General features: G+C 55.7%; 1 pseudogene; it reads right to left on the bottom strand.

Moving 5' to 3' along the window:
• Window positions 1-15,112: 15,112 nt before the first annotated feature.
• LOC122096755 lies at window positions 15,113-22,297 on the bottom strand (annotated as a pseudogene).
• Window positions 22,298-23,260: the final 963 nt, after the last annotated feature.

Below are 23,260 nucleotides of genomic sequence, written 5' to 3'. Positions count from 1 at the left end.
CATCAAGGACTCAAGATCTCTCACTGTCCTGCCTTGACACTGGGCAGTCAGGTGAGATCCAGTTATACAACTACAGGATATGGGAATGAAAGGATTTCTCAGCCAAGGGATGCAGACTGGAGGGCTCTAGGTCGCTCTCTCTCAGGGAGGAGAAAAGGGCCCATCCATCCCAGGAAGGTTCCTGGGTTGTGAGTATTCTCAAAGAAACAACCCTGCTCCGAGCCCACTGCCTCTGGTTTTCCCACTAGCCTCGACCTTCAGTCGGCCCTCTCTGAATCCCAATCTGCCATCTAGATTAATGGCTGAGCAAGCAAAGAGACCCACCTCTACCTCTGAGGATGGCAGTCACGGGGACCTAGAGTCCCCTAAAGGAAGTCTGAGGGCAACACGAGTCTGACTCTTGCCCTCATTCCCTGGGTGTCCTGTTCCAGTGGCTCGCTTACCTCTGTCTCTGGTCGAGGAATGAACACTGGGGGTGTCATCTTCAGATTTAGTCAGCAAAAGTCCCAGTCCCCAAGGATGTACTGCATAGGCATCCTGCAGCGGATGACAGCCAAATCGTCAACGGTGAACCCAGAGTGCCAGGACTTTTCATAGGCATGTGGCTGGGTCGAAGGCTCTATCACTGATGGTCTAGGTTGTCAGGTGAGGTCATGGCTTCAATGGCCTGACACACTTGATCTGGGATTGTCCTCCCTCTTCATCTTCCTGCTGATCCCTTGCCACCCCCCTCTTGACACTCCCTCACCCTATACTTCCCTAGCCCTTGGACAGTTTCTTCTTATCTGACCAGAAAATAAACTTGGTGAGCCAGGGGAGATTGAAACTCTGTGACCCACCCTGAGCCCTAGGGTCTACCCGAGGCTGTTTCCCTCTTCAGTCAGCGACCACTCAGATCTTGGATGTCATGAAGTTGCTGATGTCATGAACGGGTCAGTAGCTTGGTCCTACATACTAGCTTTAGGCTCAGAAACTGTCCCCACAGATATTGTGAATGGTTGGCTCCCTTGATCCAGGGACTCCAAACCAAGGCTTGCATGCTCCCTTCATCCTTCCTTTCCTCCTTTTCTCCCTCCATCCTTTTCTCCGCTCTTTCTTTTTTCTTTCTTTGTGTCACTCCTGGGCTTGAACTCAGAGCCTGGGTGCTGTCCCTGAGCCTTTGTATTCAAGGCCAACAGTCTACAGCTTGAGCCTACTTCTGGCATTTTCTTTTTGGTAGTTAGTTGGAGATAAGAGTCTTACAGGCTTTTCTGCCTGGGCCTTAAGCTTCAATCCTACTATTTCAGCCTCCTAAGTAGCTAGGATGACAGGTGTGAGGCACCAGCATCCAGCTCAAACCAAAATTTCTTCATGTGCTGTGGAACCAGAACTGGAATCTTTCATCGTGTATGACCCTCTCCCCTCCCCCCCCCAGGACCTGGCAAACACTGTAACGGTTTGTTGGTGAATCTGTCTATGACAATACTACAGAAAAGTCCCATCCAATTCAGGTAAGCATCCTGGGTGGGGGTAAAGCCTGATGTAGCTCTCCAACAGTTCTCCCTCCTCCCTCTTCCCACCCTCTTGGTGCCACCGCACTTAACTGTTTTGGTTCTAAGGACATGAGCCATGATGTACTCACTGGATTCCAGGGCCTCTGGGATGCCTATCTTCTCAAGGATCTCTGTCCAGCGGCTGACCAGCTCTGTGGCACTCAATTCCCCACTCAGCTGTGAACAAGGTTGCCCTGAGGTGAAAGCCTGGCTCAAGAGGCCTCCTCTCCACTCCCTGGGGCCAGACAGGATGGTCCACCATATCCGGCCCCCAAGTTTCATGTTCCAGAGATAGGATCCCTGAGGCATCCCAGGTCTCTGAATTTCCCAGAGTCCAGGACAGGTCCTGGGAATTGTCTCTACACACAGCTAGTAGGCTGCAGATGGCGAAGTCAGAATCTCTGCTCCCCACAACATCCTCAACTGTGGTGGTCACCCTAGAGAGAGCTGGAGAAGAATCGGCAGCTGCCGGAGAAAGGCAGTCAAGGCACGACGTTCATAGCAGGAGACCATCTGGCTAGGGAACTCTGCTTGTGCTGCTTTGAACGTCATTATTTGGTAGCTGAAATGGTCCATCTAATTTGACCCAGAATCCCAAGCATTAGTTAGAAATTGCCAGTTTCAAGAAAAAACCCTGGAAAAGCTGGCATTTCACATGTCCCAATCGAACTTAAAGGGTTCCATAGTTAGTGGTCCCCTTTTCCTTCCAGACAGCCTACAGCAGGTTATAGAAAATGGCATTCAGAGAGCCCTAGCTAACTGTCATGTCCTGATCCCAAGTAGTCTCCAGCAGAGGGAACATACTTGCCTACCATTGTGCAGCTGGAAACAGCCCAAGAGGGACACAGCTTGGAGTCTGCAGGACTCCAGGGAGGACTGCCCACCAGTGCACTGCCCCTGGAGGGAATCCATGCCACCATTGGAGGCCTGGAGCCCCATGCCAAGATGCCCACGTACACCATCAATACCCTGGGTAAGATTCCCCTCTCATCCTCGGTCGTGGTGAACCATCTGCCATGTCACACTGATCATAACTTCCCAGACCCTCTTAGCTTCACAGCCCCTGCCCTACTACCTCTCATCTCGTTCCCTATTTATGTTTGGCAGACTCCTTCTCAACCTTGAATTAGCTCCAACTATACACACCAGAGCAGACTGTCTGGCTGGAAGAGTGCGGCTGTGGTCACAGTAGCCTCATGAGCCTTCTGGCTGAAGACAGAAGAGTAGGTGTCCACACTGGTCTGTGGTTCACACAAGCCTCCTAGGGGAGACCCACGCAGGCCCAGCAGTTACTGTGGGCTGCAGGAAAGGGGAAGAAAGAGGTGGAAAGGAACATCTACTGAAATCTTCCCTAAAGGAGCCATGAAACGGTGAAAGAGAAAATAAAAATTGTGGCTGGTCTCCTAGTGGGCATTAATGAAAAAAGAACAACAAATAAAATGCTTTTGCTCTTTTTAGACATGGTGACTTAAATATATTTTCATTGTTCTCATCCTCCTTGCTCTCCCAACAAACACATACACACACACACACACACACACACACACACACACACACACACACAAGCAAACACAGACTCAGAGCAGTGCCTCTCCGGAGTTTGTTTCTCATCTGGGCAATGTACCAGCTTGAGTAGAGGGGTTCCCTTGTCAGAACCAGGGGCAACCACCCAAGGGGAACAATGCTCTAATAATGTAGAACCACCCTGCCTCCCCGTTTCTCCAGGGCCAGACTCTTCCCCTTGGGAACAACCAGCCTTGACTCCCCATTCACCAAAACCCTAGGCCAGGACGCTGGGTGAAGTAGTCCTGAGACATGTGGCTCTTCAGAGCCTGGACAGAAAACAAAGCAGGGGATCATGGTGCCTCCAGAGAGGTGTCTGACCTGGGGTGGGGGCGTTGTTGGGGACTTTGATGGGGTTCTAAAGGCTATATACTTGGATAGACTCCCTACTTTAAGCCTATATACTTCGGGGCGACTTGGCAGATCTTGGGGAGGACGAGAAGACCAGATGGACTGGGAGCACTAGCAGAAGCTGGCAGAGCTGGGAAATGTGATCACCCAGTCAGAACTGTTGACAGCTGGGGTTGGGGGTACAGGCTGGGTGTATGTCTGTCAGAAGGGGTGTGTATTTCTCCCAAATATCCACCTTCTATCTGACCCCAGTGCCCTCACCTCTCTAGTGGGCTCTTCTGGGAATGTCCTCAGGTGAAAGGGTGACTGAGCACAGAAGACAAGGGCTCACACAGCAAGGGAGGGGCCTATCTTCTTTATCCAACACCTCCCTCCCCAGCAAAAAGGAAAAGACCTAAGAAGGCAGGTGTGGAGGTGCTGCTCCCACCTCTGACTAAAGCCACAGGTTCCTACCAGGGAGAGGAAGGGTGCAGATGCATGGCTGTGTGGCTCCCACTGCTCCAGCCAGGGGCTCTGTGGTGTCCCTGGATGGGTGCTCCTCACCCATCCTTGCAGCTCCCATTTTCATGGGACACTGGACGCTAGGGATGGGGGTGGGATCCTCAGGTCGACACCCAGCTCCAACCTCCACCCCTGGGGTGCATTTGTGGCAGAGCCAGGGCGGACTGTGGGGTGCTGGGGAGGTGCAGGCAGGACAGGAGAGGGAAGACGAGAGGCTGAGTTCCGGGTCTGCGGGGGTTGTGGGGGAAGGGGTAGAGTGGTGGAGTCACAGGGTGCAGGAGTCACGTGAGGTGCTGGCCCGCAGGGCGGCCACTCACGTGTGCTGCTGGAAGAAGCTGTAGGCTGCGACTCTGGGTGCGCACCCTGAGTCTGAGGGCCCGGGGCCGGGACCAAGTCAGGGCCACAAGCCAGACAGGGGTGCGCCATCTCCACCAGGTGACTGCAAGAGGCTCCACCAGTCCGAGCCTGCAGCACGTTTGAAATGCAGCACTGCTTGGAAGGGGCGGGGGCGTCTGCTGGTGCGTGGTGGGGCAGCTCTCAGCCTCTGCTCCTTCTCCTCAGCGGCTGCAGCCCCCTCAGTGGCCTTGTCCCCTGTGGCTACCGCCTCTGCCTCAGCAGCTGCTGACTCTGCCTTGCTCCCCGAACTGGGACCTCAGACTCAGGGGCGCCATGGCTGCTGCAGGGGCTACGCGCAGCCATGGCCTGCCATGCAGGCTCCATATGCTCTATGCAACCAGCCAGGACCCACGCTATGATCTGAGCAGCCGCCAGCCACTGAAGCCATCTCCACTGGTGCTTGTGCTCATGCTCACTCTTCTCCCAGCTCTCTTTCTGCCCCATACTCCTCTCCTGGGCCACCCCGCCCCTGCTGTGCACATGCCCCAGCCCCCTTGGGCCCCTGGCCATTGCTGCCACCAAAGTGCGCTCCTGGGCCCCGCCCACTCCTCCCCTGGGCCCCGCCCCCCAGCCCTGGCCACAATTGCAGCCCTGACTGGGCCCTGAGGTTTCTAGACCATGGGAATTGCAGCCTTACCTCAGCTCAGCACTACCCCGCACCCCCAGTACTTGCCAGGGGGATCGAATCTCCCCTCAGCCCCACCACTGGAGGAGACTCTCCTCCATCCCCCTCCACTCCACACACCAAGCAGGTGCATGGTGAAATTTGTGTGTGTATGTGTGTTTGTGCTTGTGTGTGTGTGAGTGTTGGGGATAACTATCTCTCAAGGACTCAGAACGTAGCACCCTTTGGGGTGACTCAGCACACAGCACACTTCCAAAAACAGCACAAAGCACCCTGTGTAAAGGACTCAGCACACAGCTCCCTTTGAGGACTCAGCATGTAGTATGCTGGGTAGAGTACTCAGCACACAGCACCCTTTGAAGGGCTGAGTATAAAGCACCCTGTGTAAAACATCTAGTGCACAGCACCCTTCGAAAAACTCAGCACATAGAACAATTTTGAAGGACTCAGCACATACCACACTGTGGAAGCACTCAGCTCACAGCACTATTTGAAGGACAATACAGAGCACCCTGTGTAAAGGACTTGGCACACAGCACTCAAAAAACTCACCTCATCCCTCTCTTCGCAAGGGCTCAGCACATAGCAGGACCCTTTGGGATGCAGTAGCTCACCACACTTTTTGAAGGACTCAGCATACAGTACATTGTGTAATGGACTCAGCACACAGCACCCTTTGAAAAACCCAGGACAGCCCACTCTTCTCAGGGACTCAGCATATAGAACCCTTTGGGATGACTCACCAAATCTTTTTGAGAACTCAGCCCAAAACCCCCATGTGGGAAGGACCCAGCAAATAGCGCCCTGTGAAGGACTCAGCACATACCTGTATGTCACAAGTTCAGCTGTCATTAGAATTAGGGTGCTTTCTTCAGTATCACCATTCTTCAAAAACACTTCACAAATCCTACTAGTTCACAGTTAGACAACCTGTGCTTTATGGGGGAAGGTCAGCTGGGGGTCTTGAACTCAAAGCTTGGGGGTCCTGTCCCTGAGCTCTTTGGTTCAATGCTAGAGCTCTACCACTTGGAGGCACAGCTCCAATTTTGTTTTGGGGGGTTGTTCTTTGACAGGTCTTATAGTGATAAGTAAGGCCAAGTTGGGGTATCTGTAGGCAAAGGCTCTTAGCTCAGCCTGGAGCTGACCTCTCCCTTTTTGTGTCCCTGGTAAGCCGGGCCTCCTGGAGCTCTCTTGGCCTAGGGCGGAACAGACCTGCTCTGGCATGAGCAATCAGGGTGAGCAAAAGTCAGCTAGGCCCTGGTCACTTCCTCAAAGTGAACTCTAGAGAATGATGGCACGGGGCCACATGTCTCACATCTGGCACCCAGGGTGCAGGAGTAGCCCACCATAGGGATAGTATTTGAGAGTTGTGTTTACTCTTGCTTCCTTGGGGGCCCCCATCATGATTCAAAGCCACCCTGGAAAGGAAAGTCCTTGAGACTCTTACCTACAATTAACCATCGAAAAGCAAGTGAGGCTGTGGCTCAAGTGGCAGAGCACTAGCCTTGAGCAAGAAAACTCAGGGATAGAGCCTAGGCCCTGAGTTCACACACACACACACACACACACACACACACACACACACACACACACACACACACACATACACACCACGTGCATGCAAAATCAGAGATTTCTACACTACAATCTTTTCCCCACTAAGCCTGGTGGCTGCTGGCCTAGGTGTTTGATGCATACACCACCACCTACTTCCTATTTATCTGAGGAATGGTCATATGGGTTTGGGAGGGGGGAGAATCATCCTAGCTGAGAATGTGGCTCAGTGGTAGAGTGGTCACCTAGCATCCCTGAAGCCCTGGGATCTATTCCACACAGAAAAAGCTGGAAAGGGAGGTGGGGCTCAACTGGTAGAGTGCCAGTCTTGATCAAAAAGAGCTCAGGACAATGGCCAGGCCCTGAGTTCAAGCCCCAGGGCTGGAAGAACAAATCTTTGTTGAAGGCTTTTTATTTTGTTTTGAAAACAATTTATTCTTTGTGATAAGCATAACATGGGCCTCTTTCTTGGCCACCAATGGGCCATTAGATATCTCTTGAGTTTGGCTCACCTCCCGGCAGCCTCTGCCTTACCCGACCCCCAGTTTAACCTTCCCATCACCCGGCTGATGGAGGCCTGAGAGAAAACCACCTGGCCACCTACTTCTGGTGGCTGCCAAGGCTTTTGAGAGTCAGTATGTCACATAGAGAGTCATCATCCGCATCATTCTACAAGAGAAAGTGAGGGAGCATGCCTCCCCTGAGCCTGGAAGCTGTGGGCGGATCTGGATGTGCGGCATCTGGTGCAGGACGTGCTTCTTGAGGGAGTCCACTATGGGGTCAGGAAGCTGACCTCTCCTCTGGCAGTTTCCATGCTGTCTTCAAGTTGCAATTCTTCAAAACCTTTCTGCTCCTCCCTCATTTCACCCACCACAGGCCCTGAGGCGTCTGAAGCAGTGCTGGTGGTGGGGAGTTCAGCCTGTGCTGGCATCTGGAGACTGCTGTCTGTGCCTTCCCTTGAGAGGAGTGACAGCAGCTCCTGCAGCACTCTCCTCCTCTCCATCTTCTCCTGGGACAGCAAGTGCATGCACTGGGCTTTCTCCCAACACAGGTTATTCAAGACCAACATCTGCTCTTTACACACCATGAGGGACTCCTCGATGATTTGGATGTGTGCCAACAGCTGGCTGCATCAATGGGGGAGCTCACCTGCTGGACTCTGGAAGTCTACCTCATCAGGCAGGTCATGGACAAAGCAGATTTTCTTCTCAGATGCCCATGTGTCCTGCTTCCCATCCCCACGCATGCTGTGGTGGCAGCTCATGGGGCAGAGGGCCTGTGGCTCCAGCTCAGTCTGGCACTGAGCTGCTGGGTTGGCCAGGGGGTGCCTGCAGCTGGCACACACTCCTGTGGCAGGATTTTCCCCTGTGGATCTCAGCCTCCGAGTGTTCTAACAGAGCCTAGTCCATCTACCAGGCAACATGGAATGTGGGCATGGCCACCATTCTTGTATCCCTTTGGTCAGAAAGAACCATGAACTAATGGTGTGGCCAGAATCCTGTGATGCAGGCAGAATGGGCAGAGTCAAGATGACAGTGGCTCCCCCAGCCCCTTTCCCAGGGAACTCTGTCCAATTTAGTTGGGGACAAGAGGGTGACATGCTTTAGCTGGATGGCTGCACAGATTGTTGTGTATGTTTGTTGCCAGTCCCGGACCTTGAACTCAGGATCTGGGCACAGTCCATGAGCTGCTTTTGCTCAAGGCTAGCCCTCTACCACTGGAGCCACACGGCTCTATTTCTGGCTTTGTTGGCACTGAAGTTGGACAGGGGTTTCTAGGACTTTCCTGCTTAGGGTGACTTTGACCATAGCCTTGTAGGTTTCAAGGAGGACCTGCGCTGCTGCTGCTGCTGCTGGCCGCCCTGCTCTCCGGCCTGGGCCCAGGAGGCTGAGGTGAGGCCTTGGTGGTTTCTAGTCCCCCCACCCTCTTTGGTGGTTTGTAGTTCTCCCCCCTTGGTGATTTCTAGTTCTCCCCTTGGTGGTTTCTAGTTCTCTCCTCTTTGGTGGCTTCTAGTTCTCCCACCTTGGTGGTTTCTAGTTCCCCCCAGTTTGGTGGTTTCTAGTTGTCCCTCTTTGGTGGTTTCTAGTCCCCCCCCTTGGTGGTTTCTAGTTGTCCCTCCTTGGTGGTTTCTAGTTCTCTCCCTCTCGTTGGCGGTTTCTAGTTCTCTCCCCCAGTTAAGTGGTTTCTAGTTCTCTCCCCGTGGTTGGTGGTTTCTAATTCCCCCCGTTTGGTGGTTTCTAGTTCTCCCCCCTTGGTGGTTTCTAGTTCCCCCCTCCTTGGTGGTTTCTCTCCCCCTTGGTGGTTTCTAGTTCCCCCACCTTGGTGGTTCTACTTCCCCCCCAGTTTGGTGGTTTCTAGTTCTCCCTCTTTGGTGGTTTCTAGTTCTCCCCCCCCTTTTTGGTGGTTTCTAGTTCTCCCCTGTTTGGTGGTTTCTAGTTCTCTCCTCAGTTTGGTGGTTTGTAGTTCTCCCCTCTTTGGTGGTTTCTAGTGTCCCCCTCTCCTCTCCTGGTGGTTTTGGGTCCCCCCCCATCAGGGCCCGGGGCTGGGCTGGGGTTGTGGGGTGGGGAGGTGGCAGTGGATTTTCAGGCTGGTCCAGGTTGTTGGAAGCCGGGGCCTTGTCCTGTTGGCCTGTGTGTCTCTGTGTCTGTCTGTCTGTCTGTCTGTCCGTCTCCTCTCAGTCTGTCTGTCTGTCTGTCTGTCCATCTGTCCATCTGTCAGTCTGTCTGTGTCCCTGTCTGTCTGTCTGTCTCTGGGTCTGTCTGTCCATCTGTCCATCTGTCCATCAGTCAGTCTGACTGTGTCGGTCTGTCTCTCTCTGGGTCTGTCTGTCTGTCCATCTCCTCTTGGTCTGTCTATGTCTGTCTGCCTGCCTCTCCATCTGTCTGTCTCCTCTCTGTCCATCTGTCTTCCTTTTTGTCTGTCCGTCTGCATCTCAGTCTGTCTGTCTGTGTCTCTGTCCATCTGCTTCTGTCGGTCTGTCCATCTCCTCTCAGTCTGTCTGTCTGTCTCCTCGCAGTCTGTCTGTCTTCTTCTTGGTCTGTCTGTCCACCTAGATGTCCATCTGCTTCTCCTGTCTGTCTGTCCATCCGGTCTTGGTCATCCGTCCATCCCTTGTCTGTCTGTCTGTCCCTCAGTCTCTACATCTGTCTGTCTCTATCTGTCTGCAGGTCAGTCTGTGTCTGGGCCCCTGCCTGTCCGTGTGTCTGTCCGTGTGTGTGTGTCCATGTTTCTGTCTGTCCATCTCCTCTCTGTCTGTCTCATTGTCTGTCTGTCTGTCCATCTGTCTCTGGCTCTGTCTGTCTGTCTATCTGTCCATGTGTCATCCTCTTGGTCTGTCTGTCTGTCTGTCCGTCTGCCTCTCAGTCTCTCTGTCTGGGTCTGTCTGTCCTGTGTCTGTCTGTCTGTCTCCTCTCTGTCCATCTGTCTTCCTCTCTGTCTGTCTGCCTCTTGGTCTGTCTGTCCACCTGGCTGTCCATCTGCTTCTTCTGTCTGTCCATCTGTCTGTCCTGTCTTGATCATCTGTCCATCCCTTGTCTGTCTGTCTGTCTGTGTGTCATCCTCTCGGTCTGTCTGTTCGTTTCTGTGTCTATCTGTCTCCCCATCCATACGTCTGTCCCCAACAACTGTCCTCTTCCCCGCTCAGGCCAGGCCGACTTTGACCTCGCCGACGCCCTGGACGACCCCGGTGAGTCCTGACCTCTCACCTTTCCCCCCCCATGGCTTCACCCTGGCCACTAGGCCTCACGTGGGGCCTTGATCCAGCTGTGGGCCTGAATCCCATGTGACCCTTTGCCACCCCCTGAGGCCTTGGGATCAGGTGTTGGGGGGGTCAGGGGGGGTCAGGGGTCACCACCCTCTCTCTCTTCGCCCACAGATCCCACCCCGAAGCCCATCTCGGATGAGTGGGGTCCTCCCACACACACACTGAGGTACGGCCCACTCCTGGCACACAGGGCTGTACCCACAGCTGCCTGACCCGCCCAGGCCGTGACCCCCGGGTCGGGATGGAGGTGAGCGGGGTCAGGGAGGGTCAGGGGGAGTCAGGGGTCAGGGGAAGGAGGGGGGTAAGGGGAAGGGGGAGGCCGGCCTCCATCCTCCCTCGCTCTCTCTCTTCCCGCAGACATCTACCTCCCGACGCCGGCCTCCACCCCAGCCCCAACCCCTGCCAGGCACAGGAGGTGAGGACATGGAAGTGGGGAGGCCCGGATGTGGAGGCTGGGGATGGAGAGGCCCGGATGTAGAAGCCTGGATGTAGGGAACCCAGTGTGGAGGCCCGGATTTACGGACCCGGATGTAGGGACCCAGACATGGGAATCTGGATGTAGGGACCCGGATGTGGAAGCCTGGATGTAGAGACCCAGATGTGGAGACCCCAGTGTGGAGACCTGGATGTAGAGACCCGGATGTGGAGACCCCAGTGTGGATTCCTGGATGTAGAGACCCAGATGTGGAGACCCAGACATGGGATCACAGATGTAGGGACCTGGATGTGGGTACCCCGATGTAGGGACCCAGATGTAAGGACCCGGATGTGGAGGCCGAGCTCCCAGGGCTGCGTCTCTCCTCCTCCTCCACCCCAGGTGCTGGCGACGAACACGTGATCCACGGAGACCTTCCAGGGTAAGTCCCGCCCCACTTCCGGTCTCCTCCTGATCTGGGCCCAGGCGTGTATTGGGACTTCCGGTCTGCATGAGAACTTCCGCTCCTGACAGTATGTGAACTTCTGGTCCAGAGTTTCGGAACTTCCGGTCCTGATTGGGAACTTCCGGTCCCTAGTATATAACAACTTCCGGTCCTGACTGAAGACTTCCGGTCCCTAGTGTATATGAACTTCCGGTCCTGACTATGGGGACTTCCGGTCCCTAGTGTGTAAGAACTTCCGGTCTTCACTGTGGAGACTTCCGGTCCCTAGTATATAACAACTTCTGGTCTTGACTATGGGGACTTCCAGTCCAAGTGTACAGGAACTTCTGGTCCTGATTGGAAGGGCACTTCCGGTCCCTAGTGTATAGGAACTTCCGATCCTGATTGGAAAGGCACTTCCAGTCCCTAGTGTAGAGGAACTTCCCGTATTTAGTGTATAAGAACTTCTGGTATTGACTATGGGGACTTCCGGTTTTGACTGTGGAGATTTCCGGTCCCTAGTATATAGAAACTTCCGGTCCTGATGGGAAGGGCACTTCTGGTCCTGATTGGAAGGGCATTTCCGGTCCCTAGTGTGTAGGAACTTCTGGTCTTGACTGTGGAGACCTCCAGTCCCTAGTATATAACAACTTCTGGTCTTGACTATGGGGACTTCCGGTCCCTAGTATACAAGAACTTCTGGTCTTGACTATGGAGACTTCCAGTCCCTAGTACACAAGAACTTCCGGTCTTGACTAGGGGCACTTCCTGTCCCTGTTCATGGACACTTCCTGTCATGGCTGTGATAGCACTTCTGGTCAGGCACCCTTGTCCCGACCCCTTCGCCTTGGCTCGCTTCCTGTTTCCAGACACTTCCCGACCAGAAGCTGCAGGGGGACGCCCCACCCCCTTCCTGGGTGTGTTCTCCCCCCCATTTCCGGTTCCGCCCCCTCCAGGCAGCGCGCTGGCCCGCCTCGTGTCCCCTGTTGTGTCCGTGGTGGTCGTGGCCCTAGTGGGCACCACCATCACCTACTTCTAATCTGGAGGTTGCAGACGCTGCTTCCGGGCTGCGGGCCGGGATGCAGGTGGGAACTGCCCCCTCCCAGGGTGCCCGGATGAGGGGGGGGCGCGGGGCAAAGCCTCCCATGATCCCCCGCGGGCGCTGTAGCCTGTGCCTCCCCTTGCCCCCAAGCCCCGCCCCGGTGTGAGGCTGGATTCGAACCCGGGGCCTCCAGCAGCAAGCGGAAGCGGAAGCGTAAGAAGGAGCCTGGGGGGGAGGGACGAATAAAATCAACGTAAAGTACACATGCGCACTGTCAGGCCTGTCTGCCCCACCCATCTTTCCATGGCGCATGCGCAGGTTCCGCCTCTTTGGAACCACTTCCCTCACATGCGCGTTGCGTGCGCCCAGGCAGCGTTTCCCTTCCCCTCTGGCGCCTACTCAGTGTGGAGACAGGCGCAGGGCGGGACAGGATGGTGATGGACAGCTAGAGTGTCCAGTCAGTCACTTGTGGGTGGGACTTTGGCTTGACAGGACCTAAGACGGAGTAGGAAGAGGGGCCTGGAGGTAAATGACACCCTGTGTGGCCATCTAATTGCAAGGGGCGTGGCCTGAAGTCGACAGGACACTTGATAATACAAGGGGGCGTGGCCTGAAGGTGACAGACAGGACACATGATTATACAACAAGGGGGCCTGGTCTGAAGGTGACAGACAGGACAAATGTCCACACAACAGCCAGGGGGCGGGACCTGGAGGAGACAGACAGCCCCTGTGGCCTTCCAACAGCCATTGGGCGGGGCCTGGAGGTGACAAAGAGCCTCTATGGCCTTCCAACAGCCAGGAGGCGGGACCTGGAAGTGAAGGACAGCCCCTGAGCCCATACATTCACTAGTGGGTGGGACCTCTGGGTGATGGGCACCCACAGCGTTCATAGAGCTAGCCACGAAGAGGCGTGGCTTCACACATATCGACTCTCCAGCTATTGGCTTGGCAGGGGGCGGGACCCAGGGATGATGGACAGCATGCCCTGCCTTTCAATATCACCCAAGGAAGAGGCGGGACTGGACCCCCAGCTTCCCTGGGTGGGGCCAAAGCATGGAGAGACAGGCGTGTCAGCCAATCAGAGCAGGGGGCGTGGCTGGAGGAGTCCCCGGGGAAGCCAATGGGTCCCTCCCTCCAGAGAAGACCCGGATGCCGTGCAGGTGCAATGCATCCTAGGCCTAGGGAGACACAGACCTCCGACCTCGACTTATCCTACCGCCATAAGGAGCTATAGGCCCATCTGGGTCAATCCCTGGAGAGATCATTGGGGTCCCCTGGGACAGGCATTGAAGGGGAAGAGGTCGCAGGCCTGGTCATCCACCCATCCATCCACCCAACCACTGCCCCCCCTTAGAGTGGTCCAACATCCGGGTACCCCACGTCTCCAATCCCGCTGGGCCAATCTGAATCCGAGTTCAGGTAGTTAGGGGCAGGACTGTCGTGTGAGGTCCAATCAGCAGCGAGTTGGATTTGTGGGGGGGCTAAAGGGCGTGTCTTACAGCTGGACCAATGACAAGTGAATTAGGAAAGTGAGGGCGGGGCTTTCATGGAATAGGCCAATCAGGTGTGAATCTAGGTGGTGGGATGTCCTGGAGGAGGGCGAGACCAAGCCTGTATCCTAGCAACCCACTGGAAATGGTCTGAAATGGAAGGCGGGAATAGTCCAATACCCTAGCAACCACCGGAAATGGTCTGAAATGGAAGGCGGGACCAGTCCTATACCCTAGCAATGACCAGAAGTGGCCTGAAATGGAAAGTGGGACTAGTCCTATACCTTAGCAATGACCGGAAATGACCTGAAATGAAAGGTGGGAGTAGTCCTATACCCTAGCAATGACCGGAAATGACCTGAAATGGAAGGTGGGACTAGTCCTATACCCTAGCAACGACCAGAAGTAGCCTGAAATGGAAGGCGGGACCAGCCCTGTATCCTAGCATCAACCGGAAATGACCTGAAATGGAAGGCAGGACCAGTGCCCGGCTTCTGACCCCAGTGACCCCTGACCCTGCTGTGCGGTGCTCACGAGGTTTTATTGTGTGAGAAGTTAGAGGACATAGGCCCTGATGTGAGAGGGCCCTAATGGGAGGCTGGGGAAAGGCCCCGGATGGGAGGCCCAAGGTGGAGGTCCAGGATGAGAGGCTCAGGATGTGAGAGTCCCCGGATGTGGGAATCCCTGGGTCTGAGAATCCCCAGATGTGAGACTTTCTGAATGTGAAAATCCCCAGATGTAAGAGTTCCCCAGATGTGAGAATCCCCGCATGTGAGAGTCTCTGGATGTAAAAGTCCCTGGATGTAGGAATCTCTAGATGTGGGAATCCCCGGATGTGAGAATCCCCGGCTGTGGGAATCCCCAGATGTGAGAATCCCTGGATGCGAGAATCCCCAGATGTGGGAATCCCCAGATGTGAGAGTCTCTGGATGTGAGATTTCCCCAGATGTGGGAATTCCCTGGTCTGAGAATCCCCGGATGTGGGAATCCCTGGATATGAGAATCCCCGCATGTGGGAATCTCTGGATGTGAGAATCTCTGGATGTGAGAGTCTGTATGTAGGAATCCCCGGATGTGAGAGTCTCTGGATATGAGAATCCCCGGATGTAAAAGTCCCCGGATGTGGGATTCCCCGGATGTGTAAATACATCCCCGGGAATCCCCGGATGTGTCACCAGAAGTGAGAATCCCCAGATGTGAGAATCCCCGGATGTAGGAATCCCTGGATGTGAGAATCCCCGGATGTAGGAATCCCCGGATGTAGGAATCCCTGGATGTGAAAGTCTGTATGTGGGAATCTCCGGATGTGGGAATCTCTGTATTTGAGTATACCCGGATGTTTAATACCCGGATGTGAGTCCCTGGATGTGAGAGGCGCAGGCCAGGATCTGCCATAGCCCCAGGGAAGTTGGGGGTTGTGGGTCGGGTCGGGGTCAGAGGTCGGGGATCAGGTGGTCGCAGGCACAGAGTGGTCTGGGCGTGCAGCAGGGCTGCAGGCGCGAGCTCCAGGTGTTGTGTGCAGGGGCGAGGGGCGGGGCCACGAGGGGGCGGCGCTTGCGCAGCATCCGGGCCACCGTGGCCTCCACGCGCCTGTGTGTCGCCATCGGGCCCTGCAGCGGGCGGGTCTCCCCCGGGTCCGCCGTCAGGTCAAAGAGCAGTGGCCGCAGGTGGCGGGTCATTCGCCGCCCCGAGCAGGCACAGGCAGGGAAACCAAGGCAGGTGCCCGAGCACGGCGAGTCGAAGCGCGGAGTGGCGAAGTGCAGCTTCCACACCGTGCGGCCTGCGGGGGGTGGGGGGAGAAAGGAGTAACATCCAGGGCCTCACATCCGGGGATTCCCATCTCGGAATTCACATCCAGAACATCACATCCAGGGATTCACATCCGGGCATTCACATGCAAGACCTTACATCCGGGGATTCCCATCCAGGACTTCACATCCGGGGATTCCCATCCAGGACTTCACATCTGGGTATTCACATCCGGGGATTCCCATCTCGGACCTCACATCCGGGAATTCACATCCGGGACCTCACATCCAGAACCTTACATCCGGGGCTTCACATCCGGGGATTCACATCTGGGGCTACACATCCGGGGATTCACATCCGGGGCCCCACATCCGTGCATTCACATGTGGGACCTCACATCCGGGGACTCACATCCATGGCCTCACATCCGGGGATTCTCATCTGGGACCTCACATCCAGGGATTCCCATTTGGGACCTCACATCCGGGGCCTCACTTCCGGGGATTCCCATCTCATGTCTTCCATCCAGGTCCTCACATCCCAGGATTCCCACATCCGGGGATTCCCACATCCAGGTCTCCCACCCCCAGGCCTTGCATCCGGGTCCCTGCACGCATGCATGCAGCTCCCTCCCCCGCCCCGGGGCCCAGTGGAGGTCAAGGCACTCACTTGGGTGGTCGAACCAGTGCACGGCGTGCAGCCGGGCCTCGCAGTAGTGCAGCAGGAAGTCGTGGGCTGTGGCCTGCGCCGTCCCTAGCAGCGCGGGCATCAGGTCCCGGCCTTCCACCTCCCTGCGGGACCTGGATGTGCAGGCTTCTGAGTGCTCAGAGACCCAGATGTGCAGGCCAGAGCCCCCAGAGACCCGGATGTGCAGGCCAGAGATCCCAGAGACCTGGATGTCAAGGCTTGAGCCTTTAGAGACCAGGATGTGCAGGCTTCTGAGCCCTCAGAGACCTGGATGTGCAGGCTTCTGAGGCCTTCAAGACCCGGATGTCCAGGCTCCTGAACACTCAGAGGCCCAGATGTGCAGGCTTCTGAGCGCTCAGAGGCCCAGATGTGCAGGCCAGAAATCCCAGAGACCCGGATGTCCAGGTTTCTGAGCCCCCAGAGACCGGGATGTGCAGGCCTGAGATCCCAGAGACCCAGATGTGCAGGCTTCTGAGCCCTCAGAGACCCAGATGTGCAGGCCTGAGCCCTCAGAGACCCGGATGTCCAGGCCTGAGACCTGGGCCTAGGTACTCAGAGACCTGGATGTGCAGCCCTGATGCCTTAGAGACCCGGATATGAAGACCTGAGTCCTCAGAGACCCAGATGTCTAGGCTTCTGAGTGCTCAGAGGCCCAGATTTGCAGGCCTGAGCCCTTAGTTACCCGGATGTAAAGGCTCCTGAGCCCCCAGAGACCCGGATGTGCAGGTCTGAGCCCTCAGAGACCCGGATGTGCAGGCTTCTGAGCAACCAGAGACCCGGATGTGCAGGCCTCAGCCTCCCCCGCTCGGGATCCCCGAGGCCCCGGATGACCCCCCTTCTCCTCCACCCCGTGGGGACGCAGGCCGGCGAACTCCTACCTGTCCGCCGGAACCCAGCCCCCGGCCAGGCGCACCACGGTGGGGAACAGGTCCATGAGGCTGGTGGGCTCAAGCATCAGGCGCCCTGCGGGCAGTGTCCCGGGCCAGCGCACCAGCCCAGGGACCCAGATGCCGCCCTCCCAGCCGCCCATGCCTTTGCCACCTGCAAAGGAGGGCGAAGGGCAAAGGTCAAGGGGCGGGGTCGGGCCCCGTGGGAGGCCCCGCCCACCCTGCCTCAGTTTTCCCCTCGCCTCGGTGAATGCCGTTGGAACCCCGAGGCGGGCGCCCCAGCCCGGGCCTCCAGCGAGGCACTGTGGTCCAACGTGAAGTAGACGAGGGTACGGCGCCCCAGCCCCGCACCGTCCAGCGCTGCCAGCAGTCGCCCTGCGGGGGGGGAAATGGGTCCGTGCCTCAGTTTACCCCCAGCATCCACCATGCCTCGGTTTGCCCCCAACATGCACTGTGCCTCAGTTTACCCAACATGCATTGTGACTCAGTTTACAAATTTCCATCGTGCTTCAGTTTATCCCCAATGCCGAGTGACTCAGTTTACCAAACAGGCACCGTGCCTCAGTTTACCCCCAACGCTCACCGGGCCTCAGTTTACCCAAATGCACCGTGCCTCAGTTTACCCTCAATATGCACTGTGCCTCAGTTTACCCCCAACATGCACTGTGCCTCAGTTTACCCAAATGCACTTTGCCTCAGTTTACCCAAGTGCACCGTGCCTCAGTTTACCCTAAACATGCACCGTGCCTCAGTTTACCCCTATATTTGGGCCTCAGTTTACCCAAGTGCACCGTGCCTAAGTTTACCCAAATGCACCGTGCCTCAGTTTACCCCAACCCGCTGACCCCGTCCCCGTGCCTCAGTTTACCCCCATCCCGGTACCTCAGTTTACTCAACCCACTCACCTCGTCCCCATGCCTCAGTTTACCCAACATGCACCATGCCTCAGTTTACCCAACATGCCTAGTGACTCAGTTTACCCAACATGCACCATGCCTCAGTTTGCCCAACATGCCCAGTGACTCAGTTTACCCAAATACACCGTGCCTCAGTTTACCCCAATACCCAGTGACTCAGTTTACACAACATGCACCGTGACTCAGTTTACACAACATGCACCGTCCCTCAGTTTACCCCTATATGCGGGCCTCAGTTTACCCACATCCACCGTACCTCAGTTTACCCAAATGCACTGTGCCTCAGTTCACCCTGAACATGCACCGTGCTTCAGTTTACCCAACATGCACCGTGCCTCAGTTTACCCAAGTGCACCTTGCCTCAGTTTACCCCCAACATGCCCAGTGACTCAGTTTCCCCAAATGCACCGTGCCTCAGTTTACCCAAACCCCATGCCTCAGTTTATCCCCAACACACTGACCCTGTCCCCGTGCCTCAGTTTACCCAAATGCACCGTGCCTCAGTTTACCCAAGTGCACCGTGCCTCAGTTTACCCCAATCCATTGACCCCGTTCCCATGCCTCAGTTTCCCCCATCCCGCTCACCCCATCTCTGTGCCTCAGTTTCCCCCAACCCACTCACCCCACCCCCGTGCCTCAGTTTCCCCCATCCCAAGCACCGTGCCTCAGTTCCTGCCGCCCCGCACTCACCCACCATCCAGTCGAGCTCCTCCACGTTGTCGCCATGAGCGCCGTGCGCGCTGCGGCCCCGGAAGGCAGGTGAGGTGACCAGCGGGACGTGGAGGTGGAGGAAGGAGACGAGAAGGAGGAAGGGGCAGGCCTGGTGCCTGCGGACCCACGTCAGACCCCGCCCCCATCATCAATAACCTCACCAATAACCGATCTGATCAGGTATTGCCAATAATCGATCAGATGATCGATAATTGATCCTGATCTGATCAGATATTACCAATAATCGATCCTGATCTGATCGATAATACCAATAATCGAACATCATCTGATCGATAATACCAATAATTGAACATGAGCTGATCAGTTATTAACAATAATCGAACATCATCTGATCAGTCATTACCAATAATCGATCATGATCTGATCAATACTACCAATAATCGATCATGGTCTGATCTGAGGTCTACCAGATGTCTCTGCAGATCTACTGATGGAACATCCGGGAACCTGAGGTCTACCAGATGTCTATAGAGATGCACTAGATGTAACATTCAGGGATTTGAGGTCTACCAGAGGATTCGAGGTTGACAGTTGACTATAGAGATCTACTGGATATACATCTGGGCACCTGAGGTCTACCAGTTGACTATAGAGATCTAGTAGATGTACATCTGGGGATCTGAGGTCTACCAGATGTCTATAGAGATCTACTGATGGAACATCCGGGGATTTGAGATTGACCAGTTGACTATAGAGATCTACTGGATGTACATCCGGGGATCTGAGGTCTACCAGATGCCTATAGAGATCTCCTAGTGGAACATTCGGGGATTTGAGGTTGATAGTTGCCTATAGAGATCTACTGGATGTACATCCGGGGATCTAAGGTCTACCAGTTGACTATAGAGATCTAGTAGATGGCATCTGTCCCCCTCCCCGACCCCAGGCTGACCTGTGGATGAAGGCCTCAGCCTCCTGCAAGAAGAGCCCCGCGCTGGCCTCAAACCTCAGAGGCTGCTGGACGACCTGGTGATCCCTCATCAGGAAGCAGTCGGCATGGACGATGAAGACACCCAGGAGGCGGGAGGTGCAGGCCAGGAGCAAGGCCCCACATCCAGGGCCCAGCAACCAGGGCACCCAGCGCAGGCCCAGCAGGCCCGTGAGCTTCCCAGAGTCCAGGCAGAACAGGGAAAGCAGCAGCAGCTGCGCCCCCAGGTCCAGGGGCCCTTGCAGACGCGCTCGCTTCTCCGAGGGCTCCGCTTGCAAGCAGTCCCCCATCAGGGTGAAGGGGACCCCGAAGAAGGAGTCAAACCCGTGGTTCAGGGGGTATTGGCAGTGGTCAGTGGGGGACTCACAGTTGAGGCCCAGGTGCCATTTGCCTGGAGGGGAAGAGACGGATGGATGAGTGAATGGATGGGTGGATGGGTGCATGGATGGGTGGATGGATGGGTGGATGGATGGGTGGGTGGATGGTTGGGTGGGTGGATAGATGGATGGATGGATGGGTGGATGGATGGATGGATGGATGGATGGGTGGGTGGATGGATGGATGGATGAATAGGGGAATGGGTGGATGGATGGATGGATGGATGGATGGATGCACAGTGGATGGATGGATGGGTGGATGGGTGGATGGATGGATGGATGGGTGGGTGGGTGGATGGATGGATGGGTGGATGGATGGGTGGGTGGGTGGATGGATGGATGGGTGGATGGATGGGTGGGTGAATGGATGAATGGATGGAGGTGGATGGATGGATGGGTGGGTGGATGGATGGATGGATGGATGAATAGGTGGATGCATGGATGGGTGGGTGGATGAGTGGATGGATGGATGGATGGGTGGATGGGTGGATGGATGGATGGATGGATGGATGGATGGATGGATGGGTGGATGGATAGATGGATGGGTGGATGGATGGGGGATGGGTGGATGGATGGATGGGTGGATGGATGACTTCTCTCTTACCTATGAGGCCGGTGGCGTATCCCTGCTCCTGCAGGATCTTGGCGAAGGTGATCTCGGAGGTGGGCAGCCCGCCCGACACGGCTGCCCACTGCAGCACGCACGCCCCGTTGGTGGTCACCATGCCTTTCAAGAGAGAGGAGAAGGACCCTAGGTCAGTGATGATGGCGTCCCGGGTCAGGAGGGGGCATCTAACACCTTCAGGGGGAAGGCCTGCTGTGTCTGGGATAGCCTGGGACCTGCCCACCCGGGGTGGAAAGGACCCCAGCCCTGGGAGCCCCCGGGGGAAACCAATATGGCATCACTTCCGGTTTCCTGGCGTTTCAGGGGGGAAGTCCCAGAGTCTCAGGAATTTGAACCTGAGATCCTCAGAGTAGTCCTCCCCTCCCTCTAGTGGACCTCAGTGCCCTAGATGTTGAGCCTCAGTTCCCTGGATGTTGGACCTCAGGTCCCCGGATGTTTGATGTTAGTATCCCGGATGTTGGCCCTCAGATCCCTGGATGATGGAGTTCAGTGCCCTGTATGGTGGATATCAGGACCCCAGATGTTGGACTTCAGTTACCGGGTGTTGTAGCTCAGTTCCCTGGATGTTGGGTCTTACAACCCCGGATATTGGAGCTTAGATTCGGGTATGTTGGCCCTCAGATCCCCAGATGTTGGAGCTCTGTTCCCCGGATGTTGGGGCTCAGGTTCCCGGATGTTGGATCTTAGTACCCCGGATGGTGGATGTCAGGTCCTCGGATCTTGGAGTTCAGTTCCCAGAATGTTAGGCCTCAGATCCCCGGATGTTGGATCTTAGTACAATGGATGTTAGAGATAAGGTTCCCGGATATTAGAGTTCAGTGCCCCGGATGTTTGTGCTCAGATCCCCGGATGTTGGATCTTAGTAACCCCCAGATGTCAGAGGTGAAGTCCCTGGATGTTAGAGCTCAATGCCCCGGATGTTGGTGCTCAGTTCCCCGGATGTTGGGCTTTAGATCCCCGGATGTTGGGTCTCAGATCCCCAGATGTTGAATATCAGGTCCACGGATGTTGGATCTTAGTATCCCAGATGTTGGCTCTCAGATCCCCGGATGTCCTGCCCCCACCTCCCCCCCACCGCTCCCTCCATTCCCCAGATGTCCCACCCCCCCATACCAACCCAGGTGCACAGGGTAGCGTCCCGTCAGGAAGGCCGCACGGCTCGGGCTGCAGACGGACGCTGCCGCCAGGTGCTGGGTCAGCCGCACGCTGTCCCGGGCCAGGCCGTCCAGGTGCGGGGTGCTGTGGGGGGAGAGGGAAACTGAGTCACAGCCAAGAACATACGGGGACCTGGGGTCTAACATCTGGGGATCTAATGCCCAACATCCCAGGAGCTGAACTCCAACATCCGGGGCCCTGAGATCCCACATCCCGGGATCTAAGATCCAACATCCGGGGACCTGAGATCCCACATCTGGAATACTAAGATCCAACCTCTGGGGACCTGAGGTCCAACATCCGGGGATCTAAGATCCAACATCTGGGGTACTAAGATCTATATCTGTGGACTGGGCTCCTACATCCGGGGATCTAAGGCCCAACATCCGGGGACCTGAGGGCCTACATCCGGGCAACTAAGATCCAACCTCTGGGACCTGAGCTCAAACATCCGGGTACCTGGTCTCCAACATCTGGGACACTAAGATCCAACATCCAGGGATCTGATATCCAACATCTGGGGGCCTGATCTCTAACATCTGGGGTACTAACATCTAACATCCGGGAACCTGATTTCCCACATCTGGGGTATACTAAGATTTAACATCTGAGGACCTGATCTCCAACATCCGGGGCACTAACATCCCACATCCAGGGATCTGATATCCAACATCCGGGGACCTGACCTTCAACATCCAGGGAACTGAGATCTAACATCCTGGGAATTGAACTCCAACATCCGGGGACCTAACATCCAACATCCGGGGACCTGGGGTCCACTAGATGTCTATACAGTTCTCCTGGTGAAACATCCGGGGAACTGAGCTCTAACATCCGGGGTACTAACATGTAACATCCGGGGACCTGATATCCAACATCCGGGGCAGTAAGATTCAACATCCGGGGACCTGATCTCCAACATCGGGGACCTGATCTCCAACATCCGGGGACCTGATCTCCAACATCCGAGGACCTGACATCTAACATCCGGGGACCTGATCTCCAACATCCGGAGCACTAACATCTAACATCCGGGAACCTGATTTCCCACATCCAGGGCATTAAGATCTAACATCCGTGGACCTGTCCTCCAACATCCAGGGCACTAACATCCCACATCCGAGGATCTGATATCCAACATCCGGGGTACTAACATCTAACATCCGGGGACCTGATATCCAACATCCAGGACACTAAGATCTAACATCCAGGCACCTGGGCTCCTACATCCGGAGGAATAAGATCCAACATCTGGGGCACTGAGCTACAACATCCAGGGTACTAATATCTAACATCCGGGGACCTGAGCTCCCACATTCGGGGCACTAACCTCCAACATCTGGGGACCTGAGCTCCTACATCCGGGGCACTGAAGTCCAATATCTGGAGACATGATCTCTCACATCCGGGGTACTAAGATTTAACATCCAGGGACCTGATATCCAACATCCGGGGCACTAACATCCAACATCCGGGGACCTAGTCTCCAACATCCGGGGTACTAACATCCAACATCCAGGGAAC

This window comes from Dipodomys spectabilis, unplaced genomic scaffold, assembly GCF_019054845.1.
Source record: "Dipodomys spectabilis isolate Male_0828 unplaced genomic scaffold, ASM1905484v1 ptg000388l, whole genome shotgun sequence".
NCBI lineage: Eukaryota > Metazoa > Chordata > Mammalia > Rodentia > Heteromyidae > Dipodomys > Dipodomys spectabilis.
The sequence above is the reverse complement of the archived record's forward strand: the minus strand, read 5'-3'. Positions and strand labels throughout refer to the sequence as shown.